General features: G+C 36.4%; 1 pseudogene; it reads right to left on the reverse strand.

Annotated features, from left to right (window-relative positions):
* Positions 1–4,512: 4,512 nt before the first annotated feature.
* On the reverse strand, positions 4,513–5,911 carry LOC145076019 (uncharacterized; annotated as a pseudogene).
* Positions 5,912–21,241: the final 15,330 nt, after the last annotated feature.

Genomic DNA, 21,241 nt, shown 5'->3' on the forward strand with positions numbered 1-21,241 from the left:
AGTGCCCTTAAGAGGGCACTTAAAACAACCAAGGATGACATGCATTCTGTCAGAATATTTTGTTTAGATTTGAACGGAAACAACTCACTCGTTACTAAACCAAATCACAATATTCTTTTCCTGAGGGCTAGTTACTTGAGTTAGATTTCAAACCCAATTGGTCTTATTATAAAACATTAAAAATCTGATTTTTGATAAGTTTTACAACACAGTTGCGCAAACAGAACTTTTTATGTGATCATTAGTTTTTATTTGCATGATCAAGGGTCTTAAACCCCACGTTAAATCTGGGGAAAAATATTTTACAAACTTAACATATCCAGTGAATAATTCCTAAAATTTCGTGGATGAAAACCCCATAGAATTCCCTACACAAATTCTTGAACTTCAGCTACATCTAGAACTGATGCACTATATTGTGCAACATTGCTTAACTTGTTGGGGTTTAATACCCCTATTTTGATTTTAAATATATTTTGAACAAATTGTTTTATGAAATTTCATATATACAAGTGATGATCTGTAAAACCCCAAGCGCTAAAACCAATTCCTTATTTTTCTATAAGAATAGTGATTTAATGTCTATAAATTCAAAATAATCGTTTCAGAAGAGATAAAAATCTGAAAAATTTTAGTATTAATATATTTGCAGAATAAGAAAGCCATGTAAATTTTCAAATGATTTGGACACTGTTTGGTATTTTATCCATATTTTTCACTAAATTGGAGCATGAATTTATAAATTCGGATTATTTGACTCAAAAACCCTAACCAATATTTTTCTCAACATTGGGAATATTATTGGAACCTATAGAAATTAAATTGAGAATTTTAGAAACTGTCTACCATTTATTTTGAATTTTCAATATTAATTGCGCTTTAATTTACAAATAAGTATCAAATGACCTTAAAAAATGTCTATAAATTTTCTGGACACCAATGCCCTTTGTTAGAACCAAAAAACCAATTTTTGTAATTTTTGGAATTTATTTCCATGCCTTTGTGAAATTTTAAACACAATGCATTATGAATTAATGTTACCGATAATGATTCGTACACACTTTGGGCACTTTTACGACACCACTAGTTGGATAGGTAGTTCCTAGAAAACAGTTTAGTAAATTATATCTCACTAGAAACTATTTCTTCCATAGGACACTATTAGGAATAGCACTCGTCAACATCAACCCGAGAAGCCCGAGCAACAAACTTTTCATTTTGAGTATTCACGCATCCCCCTATTTTCGGTTTTTAAATATTTTAGGGTGGAAAGCATGCTACAATTTCTTTGAACATTATTTGATGAACTTGTGTTATGAACTATATGATATGAGCTTTGTTGTATGAAATTTGTATTATGAACTTGTACTATGATTTTGGTGTTATGAACTTGTATGATAAGTCCTCGGAGAACCGATACAACCTATTAACTTGTAACCGAGCCGATGATCTTATGGATAACGTTATTTGGAGTCGACAGCCCCCACTCGCGTAGAACCGTGAGTGCATATTTCCATGAACGGACATCATGGGAACCATTGACATGATGGAATGGGGCAAGAATGGTCGTTAGGCTTGGTTGTGAACGGAATGCAATGGAATTCATCATTTTCTGAACTAGAACTTTTATTAAACAACCTATATTTTCTTGTTGAAATAATGTTTTATTATAAACCTGTGAACTCACCAAATATTTTATAGTTGACCCTAATCTTTGCATGCTTTCCAGGGAACGGTCAGTGAATCAATAAGACATCGGCATGATTTAAGTTGTTTCTTTTGTTATGTATTAAACTATGTATTGTGAAAACTAAATGTATTTGTTTTGTACGCGATGTAAACTTAAAACGCTTAATGTTTATGGTCGGTGCTCCTATTTACCTTTTGTGATGAGACCTTAGACTGTCACTCTTCGTGTTTCCACTTTAACGGGGTCTGACATTTATATATATTTCTAGGCATTATTTTAACACATTTTAAGCTATAATATGGTTAAATGCAAAGATATTTGGCACTTATTAAGTTAAATTATATTTTGTAGCCAAAAAGAACATTCTTGAAGAAATGGGCCAAAACTGAACAAAATATGAAATGTAAAGGATCGAAGATGTAAATATGTAGTATTGGTTCTGATAGGATGTGATCCTACGAGCATCGATGCGATCCTATTCGTAAGTCATTGTGATCCTATGTGAAATGTAACACCCCAATTTCCATATATGAGATTTATTCCCTTTTTGCTTGTTTTCCTCTGAAACACAGCGTGGCGAGGCCTCACCATAGCGTGATGAGGAAATTTTGGGCCGCATGTTTTTATGGACCAACACGGCATGTTGGTGAGTAAACACGGCATGTTGGTGGCTGGTTGAGAAAACCTTAATTTTCAGGGTTTTGCACCCTATATAATCTCCTTTAGTTTAGGTCTAGATATGAGCCTTGGAGTCCCTGGAATCAAAGAAAACATCTAAATGTATTAAGTTGCTGGAACTCGGGCAAACACGCCGTGTTTTCAAGCCATAACGGCGTGTTGGCTGGAGTTTTCCCGATCGTCTGGATGCTATCGAAACACGACTTGTTTGCTAGCAAAGACAGCGTGTTGGGTCAATATGGACGGTTGACCATGACCATTGACTTCGACTTTGACCAAGTTTGAACTTGAGGGTATTTTGGGTATTTTAGAATTCTTATGGAAATTGGCCATTTGTTGGAATTAGGTATCGTGTAGAGAGCTGAGATTCGGAGTCGGGCCTCATCAGATCTACTCAATTTGCAAGGTGAGTTGTCCTCACTATACTCACTACTAGAAAAGACCCTTTAATGACACGCATTGTGTGTCATAAAAGGGTACACATGACATGCAAATGCGTGTCAAGGAAGGCCATATCATAAAGGAAGACGACACGCATTTGCATTTCATAACCTTATGACGCACATTTACGACACATATTTACGTCATGCAATGCGTATCATTAAATCCCCTATCAAGAAAGACTATGTCATAAATGAAGAGGACACACATTTTTGCGTATCGTAAATTTAAATGTTAAAAAATATATTCATAGATTTACTAATTTTCAAATTAAATTTGCATTTAATGTCTCATAATAGAAAATAAAATACCATATACAAAAGATACAATCCATTGTGTTTCATACAAAAAAAAACTTTTTTAGTAGTACAACTAACGATTGAAATGAAGAATGCAATTCTTGTATATCTGCAAAAAAAACTTTGAAAAAAACAACAAATATTTAATTTTTATATATAACAAGAACATATTGAATGCAAAAAATAACAAGAGCTAATAGGAAATCATTTTCTATTCTCTTCTCAGTATGTGATGATTGGGGTTGTTGATTGCAACAATTAAGCATCTACTTATCATGAAAGTATATACCATTTTCACAAAAGAGTTGCCTTTATGCAACAACGATATCAATATCATATCCAAGATGTTAGCCAAGCATACCTTAAAATAAAACTAAGTTATATCTGGCATTTATCCCAAAATAACTTTACATAAAATAAAGGAAGAACTAAAAAAAATCCCTTTTGGCGTTTTCAAGGGCAGAAATGGTAATCACTTCTTCATGCTTGGATATGGCTTGTACATATGAGGAACTGAAGGTGAACGAAGTAGGGACCTGGCTATAGGAAAGGACTGTTATACTTTTCTGTCTAGATATATGTTTGGATTAAGAGTAAGAGAAAAGAGAAGGATGTTTAATTAAACATATTATACAAATTAAGACAGGGATATGAAACATGCTTCCATGTCCACTCGTTTCTCAATGAATTCCAGATAGATATTAGTGGTAGATAAGACAGGGATATGAAATGGTTTTATTACATCTTTCAACGGAAACCTAAAGTTAAAAAAGATAAAATACAAATCATCACTAAATGTTTGATCCACACATAATTAAAGCAGTAAAAAGAACAGTTGAATGAAACCATTATCAAATGTAATCAACTTTGATTCAATTTTGTTTCCCTAGATTAAATAAAAAAAAACTAAATATACACACATATACACAAATATAAACATATACATATAAGTCAAACCATTTAACAGCAACAAAATAAAATCACAACGAAAGAAATTATACCAATTTGAGTCTATACCATTTGAATTAAAACAGGAACAACAATAAAATCATAGCAATAGCAAAAACAACTAAATAAAATGGGAAAACACAGAATTTAAATAGCCAATTTAACTTACTATGAGGATAAACTTAAATGAAAATACTCATACAATTTGTCAATTTCCATATGTTTCTAACAACTATATGTCTAGCAAATCTTATAATTTTAAAGGGATTTAAGTCTTCCATTATATGATCTCCATATATAGTTTTTATTTTAAATGAAACAAGAAAATAGAACTATGAAACCGAATGTCTAACAATTCCCAATTGAGAACATTTCCAACAAAAAAAGACAAGTGTTTTGTGAACCTCAATAACCTAATGAATGTAAAAAGTGAAAATATTAAGCACTTAATTCTCTTCACTTTTTGCGGATTTTGAAAGTAAGAGTCCAGTTAACCTTACCCTCTAGTAAAGGAAGAGACTTAGGCAATAGAAGTGGCACCTCAAACTCCCCTAAACTTGACAAAGGTGACTCTAATTGCAAGTTTTCAAGCTCAATACACACTCCAATCTGTCTTGCCACCTGTTACATCACCAAAATTGAATCAAAATCATCAATCATCTGTTACTTTTTGACTTAAATCCTAAATTTTTATAAATCGTTACCTTAGACATGATTTCATCTTTGTCTACAGGTGACTGAAGTTATGTATCTATCTTTATATGTCTTCTCAGAAGCTATAAGTGTTGAACCTGATCAAAAAAATGTAAACATGGAAGATGGAGAATTGGATTACAATTTACAAACCAGTTTAGCATTTTTAAGTTGTTTAGCTGTTGTTCTGTATTCTTTCATGGTGTCTTCTTCAGTCTTTAGAACTAACTTCACCTCTTCAACTTCTTATGGTTGATATATCTGGTTGAAAATAGATAAAAAGATTAGGAAACTTTTCAATATTTGGAACTGCAAGCAATTTGGGCATCAGATGGTTGCAGAAATGTCCAGGAGCAACTTTCACTATTTCACCTCTTTTCCCCAGCTTTCAATATAACCAGTTGCAGCAATACCAAATACTCCGGCAAGTACTCCTGCTGTTTTAGACAGCCCCAACAAGACCCCTTGGGAAGTCAAAAAGGGATTAGTAAAAGTCAACCAAAATTATGAGATGCATTATCTGTGATGAAATAATAAATAATGATAAATTAGAAATATTACTAACCGCATATCGGGGTGCAATGTCTTGGAGTAAAGGCCCGATTGAGAGAATGCATCAGATCCCTATCAAAAGTTTTTAGCATAATTGTTTGACTTTTAAATGATACAATGTTTGTGTTAATTTAAGGGATAAAAAAATTCAACCCTGACTGCAAGCCATACAAAGCACTGCCATTGCAGGTGTCTTGACATGGCTCAATTGTGTAAGAAACAAAGAAAGGCCTAAGAATCCTATTAACTACATTATCTACATACATATTCAAAATATTTCAAATAATTGAATTTAATATATGGTAATCATATATATATATATATATATATATATATATATATATATATATAAAGATCTACTTTAGTGCCAATGATCTACTTCTTTTCGAGACTGGAATCCGATTTGCTGAGTATGTTATTCATAGCAGGCATTGCAACAACCTGTAAAACATGACTCTTTCGTTTAAGACTCTATTTCTCAGTTTCTGTTCAGTTCAATATGATGAAACATGAATCGCAATCAGATACTAACCTCGTTAATTCCCATGAAGGCACGCATGACAAGTAAGAAATGAAGTCCGATTTTGGCAACAATTGGAGTTAAAAACATTGCAACCAACCACTAGAAGACTCCAAAATCAAGTACTTGTTTACCACCAATTTTGGCTGCCCATAAAAGCCTAGCTGGTTGATGGAGGCATTGATTGTTGATGATGAAGGGCCAGTAGGGTTTCATCGATTCCGAGTGTGGTAGTACCAGGTGGGGGAAGAGAAGATAGCTTCGAAGAAGGTCACAAATCTGGAGCAAGGAAGATGGAAAGGGTAAGAAGACATCGTCGTGAATGGACGATGGTTGTGTCTAGGGTTAGAGAGAAGGAGGAGGGAGAGAATGGCTCTTTATGCAATTCTATCAGATATAAGGGAGATCTATAGGAGAAAGTGCTAAAGCGGGGTTACTTCAAAATTTTAGAATTTTAGAGTTTTAGAGGATCCCTCTTTAAAAATGTGTGTTTAAGTGAAAAATATAAAGCGACATTTGTAGATGACACACATTTAAGATAAGCGCCCTATGTGTTTGTATTTTTTTATTGGACAATAATTTTATGGCACGCATAAATGCCTGTCCTCTATCCTTCAAATTTTGGAAACCTAACATTATTTTTACGACACACAAAAAATGCGTATCGTAAATCAGTGTGTGTCAATGTTCGCGTGTCATTAAAGGGTTGTTTTCTAGTAGTGACTTGTGGCTTCAAGGCACTAATTTCGGCCTATTGGATTAATATCATGTTATGTATGCTATTGTATTGTTATGATCTATAAGATCGGTATCCTGGTAGATAGGATGTTGCTATGCTTAGTGATATGTAGATCTATGTGACTGGCTGTAGACCATGATATGGTTATCTATTATATGTGGACATGTTTGGTCGGTAGCTAAGGCTTCATTGCTTTGTGCGTAACCCAAGAGGTCGAGGCATTCCAACCCGATGGTTGAGGGCCTAGGGTATTCTATCCTGAGGGTGATTGGACCTATAGTATGTTGTCATTCCAACCCGATGGTTGAGGGCCTAGGGTATTTCATCCCGAGTATGATTGGACCCATAGTATGTTAGCATTCCAACCCGATGGTTGAGGGGTCTGGTTTATTCCAACCTGATGTTTGATGGGCCTAGGGTATTCCAACCTGATGGTCGATTGGACCCATAGTGTGATGTTATTATATTTGTGTTATTGTTTGTGTATTGGTATTTGGGGGGAACTCACTAAGCTTTCGGCTTACAATTTTGGGATTATGTTTCAGGTACCTCAAGGGATCTCGTGAAGGTGAAGGTGTGATCGTACACATCCTCATGTTTTGTTTCATGATTTTGGGATTACTCTGATATTGAACCTTTTTTTGAAAACTATTTCTAAACAATGATGAATTTTAGGTTGTTCTAAAAGGTTAAATTTTTTTATGAATTATGTGGATGTTACAAGCTGGTATCAGAGCCTTGATTTTAGTGAATTAGAGGAGCACTCATGTGAATCTAGTCTCAAACTAAGGAAAAAGATTTTTAAAATGATTTTTTTTCAAATGGTTTTGAAAATAATCAAGGAGGATGTGATGTGTACGATCAGTCGGAGCCAATAAGTAGACCCTAAAATACCATATTGTTATTTGATATTGTGATATGTTGGAGCAACATGCTAGCTTTAGGCTAGTGATCTTCAGGATTTTGCATGATATAATTGCCTGATTATATGATGCCTAATAGCCATGCATTCTTCTCTAATGGAATTGACATCATTATTGTAGTTGCTTAGGCATCGTTTGTTTTTTTTCTTATAAACCTCTTTGGACCTCTTATTGATGTGAGGCGCAGAACACGCGCAACACTTTTAATCTCATAGTGTTTGTTATTTAGAAGTCTTCAGAGTAAAAAACCTCTGCCGTGTTCAGTTTGACGCAACACTTGTATTTCCTTCTCCAGCCTCTTCTAACCTCTTCTTCTTTTTTTCTTGTTGAAATCTTATTTTACCGTTTTTGTTATTTATTCTTGTTGATTTTTTTTTCGATTTTTTATATTGAACAATGATAATTTCTTGATGAAATATCATTACTTTTTGTTAAAATATCTTTATTTTTTGTTGACATATCATTATTTTTTGCTAAAATATCATAAATTCTTAATGAAATATCATACATTATTAATATTTTGGTATTAAAAAACTATTTCGGTTTACAAAATCAGTTTTTTATTTAATTTTTTAATATCTGCAGCAACATGCAGATGTTAAGAAAACAAACATGCTTCTTATTACAATCTGCAACCGTTTATTGCACCTCTTCTACTACAAAGGGTTACAGAGGTGGTCCGCAGACTTCATGAATTTTTGCTTCAGAAAAACAAACAACACCTAACGTTTGCATCCTGGTGATGCATAACTAATATTTTATATCTTGAGAATGTTTTGTCTGACCTTATTTCCTGTTCTTATTTGATGAAGGGCTTAGGGTATGATCAGATATTTGACTATCTATAGGGTCCAATGTTATGTATAGCTAGCATACACGAGTGCTACATGGTTGGTGGAAGTTTCATGGATGAGATGTGTGGGGTCAGCTGACCAGTTTTGAGATGTTTAGCCTTTCCTTAAAGAGTGAGGATTGAGTGTATGGTTATACTAGTGAGTATTGTTAGGGCGTTGTGATGATCCTCTGAGACAAATATGGGTAGGTGTGGAAGGTAGTATGGGCTCGTACTACGGAAAGCGCAGGACCCGTATGCGTAGAAATGAAGTCACAACCCTTAGGGCTTTATTGGGAGTTGGTTCCCCTCTTATGATATGTGTGTTATCTATTATCCTCCTGGTTTATTTTTAGTATGGTGACTACTCATTGAGTTGAGGCAGGTCCAGTTCGGGGTGCGGAGCTGGCCGTCAGAGTGAGTCACCTGTGTTGGATGACAGGATCAAGAAGATCCTACAGGAGGAGGTTGTTGCTCGTTTTCCGATCTCATTTGCCAGAGATGTTTGGTTCTATCAGGAACGCCATGGTTGAGTACTTTGATGATCGTTATGTTGCTTTGTCTGAGGCTGCTGCTGCTGCAGCCACTACAGTCGTTCTTGCTGCAAGGGTTAGATTGGGTCGGGCTTTTCAGTATCGAGATTTCGAAAATATGAAGCCCCCGACTTTCGATGGGGTGTAGGACACGATCAACTCCATGAGGTGGCTATCTGATGTGCAGGGATGTTTCTTCCATTGTTCTTGTCCATCTGACCAGAAGGTTAGGTGCACTCTGAACCTTCTGAGGACCGGAGCGAAGGATTGATTGAGGCTTGCTACTAGTTCTGAGTCTGCTGAGAAGAGAGTTGTTGTTTCTTGGGAGCAGTTCTCTGAGATGTTCTGCTCCCGATATATACCGCTAGTGGAGTGTGAGAGGTTGGCCCAGGAGTACCTAGATTTGAGATAGGGTTTCAGGATGGTGATGGAGATCACCAAAAGGTTTACGAAGAGGGCTATGTTTTCCCCTGAATTTGCTACATCTAAGCAGGCTTAGATGACCCGTTACCTAAGCATGCTTATGGTTCATTATTGGAGATGCGGGGGACGCCAGACAACGTGAAATTGAGATTGATTTGTAGATCAGGGAGTTAAGACTAGCCCCGACGCAGTTTCAACTTGCGTCGAAGCGGTTTAGGGCCACTGATTCTATGTCGGGGAGTTGGAGGGGCCACACTTATGGGAAGTGCGGTAAGGTGCATGATGGAGCTTGTCGATCTTCTTCGGGATGCCACAAATTTGGCAAGCAGGATCACATTACGACGGATTGTCAGCAGCAGACTCCAACTTCTGGCGTCAGACTTTGTTACCATTGTGATCAGGTGGGCCATATGAAGGCCTAATGTCCCTTGCTTGCTTCCAGACTGGCGCAGGCTCTAGTTCTACCTACTTTGAGGATCCCAGATGAGAGTCAGGGTAGGGCGAAGCCCTTGAGCGCTTGAGGTCATGCTTTCCAACTTACTGCCGAGGAGACCAGAGCAGCTCCAGATGTTGTGATTGGTATGTTTTTATTACTTATTCTATTGTTTATGTTTTGTGTTATGCTTATGTTGTACCTCTGTTAGGTATGTTCCTAGTGAAATCTTTTCCTGCTCTAGTGTTGTTTGATTGGGTTGCGAGTCGGTCTTTTGTGTCTTGATCGTTCAGTAGGGAGTTTGATATGCCCATTGAGAAGTTAGAGTGTCCGTTGTCAGTCTCTATCGCTAACGAACATGGGGTTTCTACATCATCAATATATCAAGGTTGTATTCTGGAGATTTTAGGGGTGCCTTATCTGATCGATTTGATCCCTATCCCCATGGGGGATGTATGCGTGATTGTGGGTATGGATTGGATGAGCCCGTTTCGGTGCTATGATTGATTGTGAGGGCCAGCGCGTCGTAGTTCAAACCCCAAGTGGGGGAGAACTGGTTATATATGGGGAGGGCGCCAAGATGGGTTCAGGGTTTTGTTTTGCAGCTAGATCTCGACAGCATATTCATCATAGGTGTGTGGGTTCTTTGGCTTATATGGTGGATACGCGTATGGGGAATCAGGTTTCAGTTTCATAGGTCTCGGTTTTCAGGGAGTTTTCCGATGTATTTCCGAAGGAGTTACCCAGTATGCCTCATGTGAGGCAGGTCGAGTTCAGGATTGACCTTGTACCAGGTGCGGCCCCAATTGCCAAGGTGTCGTAGTGCTTGGCACTGCCTGAGATGTAGGAGTTGTCATCTCAATTGCAGGAGCTGCTAGGTAAGCAGTTCATTAGATCGAGTAGTTCCCCGTGGGGAGCGTCGATTTTATTCTTCAAGAAAAAGGATGATTCACACTGGTTGTGTATTGATTATCGGGAGTTAAATAAGCTGACGATGAAGAACTGTTATACCCTTCTGCAAATTGATGATATCTTTGATCAATTGCAGGGAGCATCTTGGTTCTCCAAGATAGATCTAAGGTCTGGGTACTATCAGGTCAGGGTGAGAGAGGAGGACATGGAGAAGACCGCGTTTCTGACTCGTTGTGGGTGTTACGAGTTCGTGGTGATGCAAATCGGGCTCACCAATGCGCCTATAGTATTTATGGATTTGATGAATTGGGTATGCAGGCCGATGCTCGATTGTTTGGGTATTATGTTTAATGATGATATCTTGGTGTATTCCAAGACCAGAGAGTAGCATAAGGAGAAACTTCGCGAGCTTCTGGGGGTTCTGAGGCGAGAATGGCTTTATGCTAAGTTCTCCAAGTGTGAGTTTTGGTTACGAGAGGTTTAGTTCCTTGGACACCTTGTTAACCAGTACGGGATAATGGTCGATCCAGCCAAGATTGAGGCGGTGATCCAGTGGGAGGTTCTGAAATCTCCCTTAGATTCACAACACTATCCATGTTTCGCAGCTGTGAAAGTGCATATTCGATGAGGACGTGGTGGTTTCATTGGATGATATTCAGGTTGATGAGCGTCTGAATTATGTTAAGAGGCCGGTAGCTATTCTGGAAAGGAAGGTAAAGGTTTTGCGTAGCAAGGAAGTACCTTTGGCAAAGGTACAATGGCAGCACCGGAGGGGCTCCGAGTGAACCTAAGAGTCGGAGGCTGAGATGCAGGAGCATTACCTGGATTTTTTCACTGTAGCCAACTTCGAGGACGAAGTCTAGCTCAAGTGGGGTAGAGTTGTAACACCCCGATTTCTAGGTATGAGATTTATTCCCATTTTTTGCAAGTTTTCCTCTGAAACACGACGTGGTAAGGCCTCACCATGGCGTGTTGAGGAACTTTTGGGCCGCATGTTTTTTTTACTAACACGGCATGTTGGTGAGCAAACACGGCATGTTGGCGGCTGGTTGAGAAAAACATAATTTTCAGGGTTTTGCACCCTATATAATCTCCTATAATCTTGTCGGGTGGTCCTTTATCAGCCTCCAACTCCCCATATCGACCCTTGAGAACCCTAATCATCTTTCCCTCTCATTTGTGAGCTAGTGTGGTGTTTTTGGAGCCAAAGAAGAAAGAAGTTGGAAGAAGGAAGTAACGATCCAACAAGCAAGCACTCATCTTTCAGTTTGACACTCTTATGGACCTTTTTAAGTGTCCAAGATCCTATTTTGATTCCTCTATGTTGCTAGATCTTAAGTTTTCTCCCTTTTTCTTGTTGTTCTTGAGTGAGGGAATGGTTGGATTTCATAAAGTTAGCAACTTTATAAATCTGCAGGTCTAAGTGACCTTGTAGAGTCTTGGATCTGCCATATAGTCGAGTTTTGATGCCATGCATGGAGAGTAGGTCATAAATCCCCATTTTTGACCTATTTTGGGTTCAAGACATGCATTGGACATGCATGTCTATAAAGCACCGACCTTTGAGATGGTTTTGGTGCTAGAATCTTTTTTGGAAAGGATGGGTTTCAGAATTCAAGGATTTAGTGATTCTTGGTTAACCATTTGAACCTTCAAGCCTCGTGGTTAGGTTTTGGGACCCTTGGAGTAGTTCCAAAGGATAAAGTTGGAAACTTTATCCTTCTTGATAACATTTGGGTCTAGATCTGAGCCTTGGAGTCCTTGGAATCAAAGAAAACATCTGAATGTATTAAGGTGCTGGAACTCAAGCAAACATCGCGTGTTTTCAAGCCAACACGGTGTGCTGGCTGGAGTTTTCTTAATCGTCTGGATGCTGTCGAAACACGACGTGTTTTCTAGTAAACATGGACTGTTGACCTTGACCATTGACTTTGACCAGGTTTGACCTTGAGGGTATTTTGGGTATTTTGGAATTCTTATGGAAATTGGCCATTTGTTGGAATTAGGTATCGTGTAGAGCGCAGAGATTCAGAATCGAGACTCATCAGTTCTACTCAATTTGCGAGGTGAGTTTCCCTCACTGTCCTTGCGAGTCGAAGGCACCAATGCCGATCCATTGAGTTGATATCCTGTTATGCATCTATTGTATTGTTATGATCTGTTAGATCGATATCCTGCTACATAGGATGTTGTTATGCTTAGTGATTTGTAGATATGTGTGACTAGCTGTAGACTTTTATATGATTATCTGTTATCTGTTCACATGTTTGGTCGGTGGTTGAGGCTTTATTGCTTTGTGCGTAAGCCAACAGGCCGGTGCATCCCAACTCGATGGTTGAGGGCCTAGGGTATTCCATCACGAGGATGATTGGACCCATAGTATGTTGTCATTCCAACCCGATGGTTGAGGGCCTAGGGTATTCCATCCCAAGGATAATTAGACCCATAGTATGTTGGCATTCCAACCTGATGGTTGAGGGGCCTAGGTTATTCCAAGCCCATGGTTGATTGGACCCATAGTATGTTGGCATTCTAGCCTGATGGTTGATGGGTCTGGGGTATTCCAACTTGATGATTGATTGGACCCATAGTATGCTGTTATTATATTTGTGTATTGGTATTTTGGGGGAACTCACTAATATGTGGGCTTATAATTTCGGGATTATGTTTCAGGTAGCTTAGGGGATCATGGGAAGGAGAAGGCGTGATCGTATACCTCCTCATATTTTGTTTCATGATTTTGGGATTACTTTGGTATTGAACCTGTTTTGAAAACTATTTGTAAACAATAAAGATTTTTGGGTTGTTCTAAAATTAATTTTTTTATGAATTTTATGGATGTTGCATGAAAACTAAGTATCGTAGCAAAAGAGACAAGACTTCTGAAGCCCACGTCATGGTAAGTGGAAGATTCACGATCATATGAATGCCTTAGAGAATACATATGGAACCAGATTGCCATGCCGTGGAGCCTATTCGCCACGGCATGGGAGTCATAATTATGGAAAGTATAAATATTCAAACATTAGGTCAAATTGAGAAACTTCTGGCCGATTTTCTGGAGAAGGATTATGACAAAAACCCTCTCAGAACCTTGGGAAGACTAGAAATCGATTGGAGCTCAAGAGTTGAAGGGATCTAGTAGAAATCATCATTGATCTACTCGATTTGCTAGATTTTACAATGTCTTTTCTAGTTAACTTTGATTTCATGTTTTTTTCTATTTTAGTTATCGGCTAATTACCCTATTTGGTGAAGATAAACCCCAATCTTATGTGTTGACTTCGATTAATGGATCTTTTATGTTGATTTTGCTTGTGTTTGATAATCAAAATCCTAGCATGTTAATGTTTTAGTTTTTATTCCTTATTAATCAAGTTTTGTGTGATAGATGATGATTCTAGTTGCATGAATTTGTTACCTATTTGTTTATGGTCATTAAAAAATTAGAGCTAGTGATTAATCATACCCTAGGATTAAGTGATTAAAAGCTAATAACTTTAACTATGTTAGAGAGCATAATTGATCGTTAATTTGTGTTTGGTTTTTTGACTTGAGGATATGAAAGTAACTATTAGATTTATCATTCATACTCCAATTTGTGATTATATCGATTTTGTGTTAAACCTATGGTTAATCATTGCATGGTAATTCATAAAATCGGTACATCTAGGTATTTGATCATAATAACTAGTAAATTAATGAATTGGTAATCAATAAAATCCATCCATTAGAAATCAACCATAGGAGAGTAGGAAATCAGAACCAAACAGATGTACTCTTTAATCATGAAGTAAAATCGTTTTCTTTCTTGCTTAATTTTAATAGTTGTCTGAATTGCATTAAGTTCTTCTGACCTTGCAAAATCTGTAAAAACCCTTTTTAAAGTATTTTTTTCTTAGTTTAATTAGTAGTAGTTATTTCATACATTGAAATTCCGTTCCATGTGTTCGACACCCGACTTACCTAAGCTATTCTATAAACCGAATAGGTACACTGCCTATAGGTGCATAAATTAGTTAAGTAATTAGGTTAATAAATTTAAAAGTCGATAGATATTTCTGCACACATCAATATACTAAATGGTTAGTTTGGAACAAAATGTTTATTTTTTCAATGCTATATTTCGTTAATTTAATGTTAACTACTTAATAGTTAAAAAACTTGTGGATAAAAAATTAATTGCTAGATGATGAAAATTATGCTTGATAAAATTACTTGATAAGTTAGCTCAAGTATGTAAGATGATATAAGAAAGAAATGTAAAAAATTGAGTTATTTTTTAAATTAATAAATTGAGAAAACAAAAGAAAAATCAATAACGTTGTTGGAGACGTTAGTTTTAATTTTATTTCAAATATACAAAATAACATAAAAAGTCATGTAAAGGATTGAATTATAAATAATTGTAGCATACCAAATCTAAACTTGAAATTTTATGTTTTACCCCTATAAACTCGTCAAGTCTAACAGAGTTAGTAAAGGTCAATGCTGCTAAACTCGTCGGTCTAACAAAGTTAATAATGCCCGTGAACGCGAGTTATAATCCTTTAAATGCAAACCAACCAATTACGTTTTAAATTTTCTTCTATCAATTTAATCATCATTTATGTGAATTAGATTTGGAAAAAATGGTGAGCTTGGATCATGGGTTGCTTAAAATCATCCTATTCATCTATTCTTGTAAATGGGTATGCAACTCCGGAATTTGAAATTTAAAGTGGAGTGAGACACGGGGACCCCTTTCTCTTTTTTCTATTCATTCTTGCCATGGATGTATTACACATTGCAATCCAAGAAGTTATACAATCTCATATCTTTGAAGGTATTAAACTCCCCTGAATGGACCAATTATTTCCCATTTACTATACGTTGATGATGTTATGTTCATTGGTGATTGATCGATTTCTAATGCTCTAAATCTATCTCATATTCTTCGCCAATAAGTTAGCTCAAATATGTAAAATGATATAAAAAGGCTTGTAAAACAATGAGTTATTTTTAAAATTAATAAATTGAGAAAGCAAAAGAAAAAAATCAATAAGATCATTGGAAACATTAGTTTTAATATTATCTCAAATATATATAAAGCATAAAAGGACATGTAAAGGATTGAATTATAAATAATTGTAGCATACCAAAGGTAAATTTAATGTTTGATGTTTTACCCCATTAAACTCGTCAAGTCTAATAGAGTTAATAACATTGGTAAATGTTGCTAAACTCGTCGGTCTAACAAAGTTAATAATGCTCGTGAACGTGGCTTAAGATGCTTTAAATGGCAACCGATCAATTATGTTTCCAATTTTATTTTATCAGTTTAATCATAATTTATGTGAATGAGGTTCGGAAATAAATGGTGAGCTTGGATCATGGGTTGCTTAAAATCAACCCATTCATCTATTATTGTAAATGCATCTGCAACTCTAGAATTTGAAATTTAAAGGGGAGTGACACAAGGGGACCAAATATCTCGTTTTCCTTTTCTATTCATTCTTCCCATGGAAGGCTTACACATTGCAATCCAAGAAGCTATACAATCTCATATCTTTGAAGTTATTAAACTCCCCCTCAATGGACCAATTACCTCCCATATACTATATTTTGACGATGTTATGTTCATTGGTGATTGGTCGAATTCTAATGCTCTGAATCTATCTCATATTCTTCATTGCTTTTACTTGACATCGGGATTGAAATTCAACTATAAAAAGCAAAGTTTTGGTCCCAGAGTTCTGAATAAGGACATTGTCACCCTTTCCTATCTCTTGAAATGTAAGGTTGCTTCACCTCCCTTCTCTTATATCGGACTTCCAGTTGGGGCTAACATGAATATGATAAAATCTTGGAAACTGGCAGTTGAAAAAATCAAAAGCAAGATTAGTGCTTTGAAGGGTAGAAACCTCTATTTTAGTGGGAGGCTTACCTTGCTCACTTCTGTCCTAAGCAGCCTACCACTTTATTATTTTTCTCTATACAAATCCGTTTTCACAGTCATTGAAAATCTTGAAAAAATAAGAAGTCAATATTTTTAGACATTGAATGGAGACTGTAAGAAAATATGTTGGGTCTCATGTAATTAAGTCTTAGCTCCAAATAATAAAGGTGTCCTTGGTGTATCTTGCCTAAGAATTATCAATCTATCATTACTTGCTAAATAGTGGTGGCGTCTCAAAAGTCAAAACGGATCCGGATGCCTTATGGTGCAATGTTGTTAGCTCCATTCACAAATTGGAGAGGCACGATTCTTCAAAAATGGCAAGATCAAGCTACTATGGCAATTGGAAGGAAATCACAAAATTAAGGTCGATTTTAAATCATTTAATGTCAACTTTCATGCCTTATTCAGTAGAAGAATCGGGAATGGAAGCAAGTGTCACTTTTGGCTCGATAAGTGGAGATGCAACCAGTCGTTTAAGGAGTTATTTCCTAACCTTTTTGCACTTGAAAACACAAAGTTTTATGTTGTTAGTGATAGGTGCTTATTGGTGAACAACGAAGTGACTTGGAGATGGGATTGGATTCATGAACCAAGGATGTCGTTAGAAATGCAACAACTTTCTGTGATACTTTGCTTATTGTCGAACATTGTTTTAAGTGATGTTGGTGACTCGTGGGAGTGGATAGGTGAAAAATCAAACAAATTTATAGTGGAGTCCCTTCACTATCTAGCATCTAATATGTTCTCAAATCCGGAAGCCATGCATTTTCCTTGGTTGAAAGTGCTCTCACTCAAAATCAACACTTTTTTTGGAAGCTTTGGCAAGATAGAATACCCACAACAAGAAACCTTATCAAAAGGGGTTTGAGATTGACACAAGCCATATCTGTTGTTTTTCATACAAGAGAAGATTCCACTTTGCACTTGTTCTTGGAATGCAACTTTGAAACTGTGGTTTGGAACATAATTCACACCTTGTGTGGGTTCACATGTTTAAACCCATAGGATATTAGATCTCTATTTAGTGCTGACAATCTAATTGTCAAAACCAAAAATGCGACAAATCTCATTCACATGATTCTAATGGCGACTTTAGGGAATCTTTAGAGATCAAGGAATGAAGCAATTTAAAAGAAGGCAAAACTTTGCCATGTGAAAGTGTTAGATCAAACTATGGTGATGGCTTTTATGTGGATGAAACATAGTGGAAAATGAACTCTGTATGTTAGGAGAAATGATGTATCGTGCCTATTGGCTACTTATGATGTTGTCTCTTTATTTCATGTTTTTTCTGTTGTATTCTTTTCTCTTGGCTAGCTTCTTGCTCAGGAGCTGAGCTAGGATTTCTTAATAAGAGGGATAATATATATATTAAAGTATATTTTATCTTCAAATAATGTAATAAAGTCTTTAAATTTAAAAATGAAATTGCTAGAGAAAAGTATATAACGATTTTTTTCTCGGATTTTACATATAATCATACATTCTTTGAAATAAAGAATGAATCTAAAAAAATTATAATATAAATATACGTATCAAATTATATCTGTAATATTTTAGTAACACAAAAATAAAATATTAAAAATATATAAGAATATGTATTTATATGGTAGCAATGGCACTATATGAGTTATAAAAAGAAACCTAAAAGGTTAAATTGACTTATGTAAAAGGACTAGTTCTGATAAGTAGACTATATGAAAGGATTAGTTGTGTAAATTTTACATTTTAACCGATGAAAATTTTAGGGATAATGACTTGAGAGGGTAACCAATTATACTATTTGTACATATTTGGTCACTTAACTTATTATAGTTTACCGTTAACCCTTAAACTTTTTTTTGTTTAAAACATATTATGACCGATAATAATCGGTAAAAGTTGTTGTGGGGGCTGAGTTCCACCTACGGCAACATTTCCGGTGTTCCTTACCTCCAACGACTTCTCTGATCATCTTCTCCAGCCAAGCATGAGTTTTCCGGCCATGATAGATTTCAAGTTCATTCATGGTAGATTTTTGGAACATACACATATGAAACACATGTAAACTCAAGTTCATACATAGTTTTGGAACAAATCAAAAACAAATGTGAAATCAAGTTCATCCATGGCAGATTATGAGTTCAAACCATTCAATACTTGGAGTCGATTTTGTTTAAACCCTTCAAATACCTGAGTTTAAACCCTTCAAACATTTGGAATCGATTTTGTTTATGATGAAGAATGTAACACCCATAAAAATTCAAGTCAATTTAAACTTTTAAAACATTTCAATCCATTAAACATTACAACTTGTTTTCAGATGTATCATATTAGAGTATCCCAGAAACAAATTTATAAAAAAGTGAGGAGAGGTACGATCACGCCATGGCATTGCCCCAATCCCTGAAGTACTTGGAACAATAAACTAAAATTGTAAGCCCGAAAGCTTAGTGAGTTCCCCCAAAATACCAATACACATACAGTCCACATAGCCATGTCAGCAACATCAGAACATAACAAACTGAACATAATGCAACGGGTCCATAGCTTTACAGACTGGATTACCCCCTCGGCCCACAGTGTGAGCCTAGATTGCCTTGTGGGCCCACAACTCACATCTGGCTTGCCGTCGAGCCCACAGTACGAGTCTCCCTTAGCCTGTAACTGGAATGCTCCTGGGTTTGTTGGATTACGGTACGAAGCAATCTCACCTCAACCCATCCCACATAACATATCAACATATAACATAATCAATGAGCATGCAGATAATCATAAAACACAGGTAGTCCTACAGATCTACCTTACTGTCATAACCACTGAGCATGCAAATAATCATACATCAACACAGGTAGTCCTACCGATCTACCTAACCGGCATAACCACTAACCATGCGAATAACCATATATCAACACAGGTAGTCCTACCGATCTACCTAACTGGCACAATCATTGAGCATGCAACATTAGCTTCATACTTAACATACTAACACTGCTAGGATGACATATTCAATAGGCCGGCTGTAACGCCCGCGTTTCCAGGCAAGGCATTTTCGTTGATGTAATAGTCTAGGTTAACCCTTATAACTTTTTTTGAAGTAGTAATGATGAAATATTTGAGTATTATGTGAATTATGTGTCTTTTTGTGCTTATTACTTAATTATAAAGATATAATTAATAAAGAATAAAAATAAGCATCAAAATTAAAGTGTGAGATAAGCCCGACATCTTTACATAAAGGTGTAGTGGTTGAAACAAGGATTCCGGAGATATAAAGAATGCCGAAATCCGAGTTATAACGAAGAAGTTATGACCTGTTGAAGTTTTGCGACAAAACCGGTACGACGCTGAATGACGTAAAATATGAATTTAAGATAGAGCGATATCTAGCGTTAGTGATCTAAACGAACATCCTAGGGTTCATTAAACCGAGAGTGTGCATAAAAAGAACGTCCAAATCTGACTTCGTATGAGGATATTATGATTTTCCGAAGTTTCGACTTAGCAGTATGCAGCCCGAATCCTCGATTTGAGATCGAGTGATTTTTAGCCGAAACAATCTAAATGAGAATCGAATATCTCATCGATAGTAGTGAAACGATAAAAAGATAGGCGAAAACGGACGTCGGATGAAGAAGTTACGATTTTCTAACGAAGTTTTCCTGTCCCGGCCTACTAAAAATAATATAATAAAAATAAAGTCAAAATTAGCCAAATGAGTCTAAATGAGAGTTGTAGAGCATAATCTCACCTACGCGTGGATATAAAGATTGTCAAAAACGGAGCTCGTATGCGAAAGTTATGAATTTTTGAAGTTCGGGGTGTGAACTCCAAGGTTGTGTCAGAGCTCACGAGGTGAGCATTAAGTGGCTCACGAGGTGAGTAGATGATGGACGTCTTCCAGGGCAAATGGCCATGATGAACGCAATGATGAATCGAGCTCACGAGGTGAATATTAGAAACTCACGAGGTGAGAATTAAAAACTCACGAGGTGAGTTTAGCATTTTTACCCTACAAATAGAAATCAAGGGTCAGCCGATTTAGGTTGCTCATCTCTTACTCTCCCACTCTCGATACTCTCTCTAAGCCCTATTTTAACCCCCCGAAGCCCCGGTGTTCATCCCGAGACCCAAAGCAAGTCCCGAAGCTCAAATATCCCGCGAAGAAAAGAGTTTCCGAGCCGAAGCTCTGCCCGCGAGAAGCCCGGTGTGTGAAGTGATCCCGGTTTCACTGAAGAATACTACCATTACAAGCCGTAGTGCTGTCTGATCATCTTCTGATCAAGTGAGTGTGTAGTTACTTTCTCCTAATACATAAATACGAAGTATTTACTATGAAATACGTGTTATATGTTAATATATTGGTGTTGATTTGAAGGGGGTACATAATCTCTTTCAAATGCACGATTTTATACAAGTATCGATTTAACGTACTAAGTATATGTGTTATGTGAGTGTATCTATGTTATCTTCTAATCTCATAGATATGATTTATTCTCTATGAAATACATGTTATGTTTGTGTGCCTCATCTTTTATCTGGAATGTGTTTTGAATGAACATACTATACAAGTTTTCAACTATGTATAAAAATGTGTATTTTATCTACTAAAATGTTGGGTAGAACATGGGTAGATAGTTGTCTTGTGATAAAAAGATGAGAGGCCTCGATGTTTTTGATTTAGTCATCTAGCGGAGTTTAGATG

This window comes from Lactuca serriola, chromosome 9 (assembly GCF_051521515.1).
Source record: "Lactuca serriola cultivar US96UC23 chromosome 9, Lser_US96UC23_V15, whole genome shotgun sequence".
Classification (NCBI taxonomy): domain Eukaryota; kingdom Viridiplantae; phylum Streptophyta; class Magnoliopsida; order Asterales; family Asteraceae; genus Lactuca; species Lactuca serriola.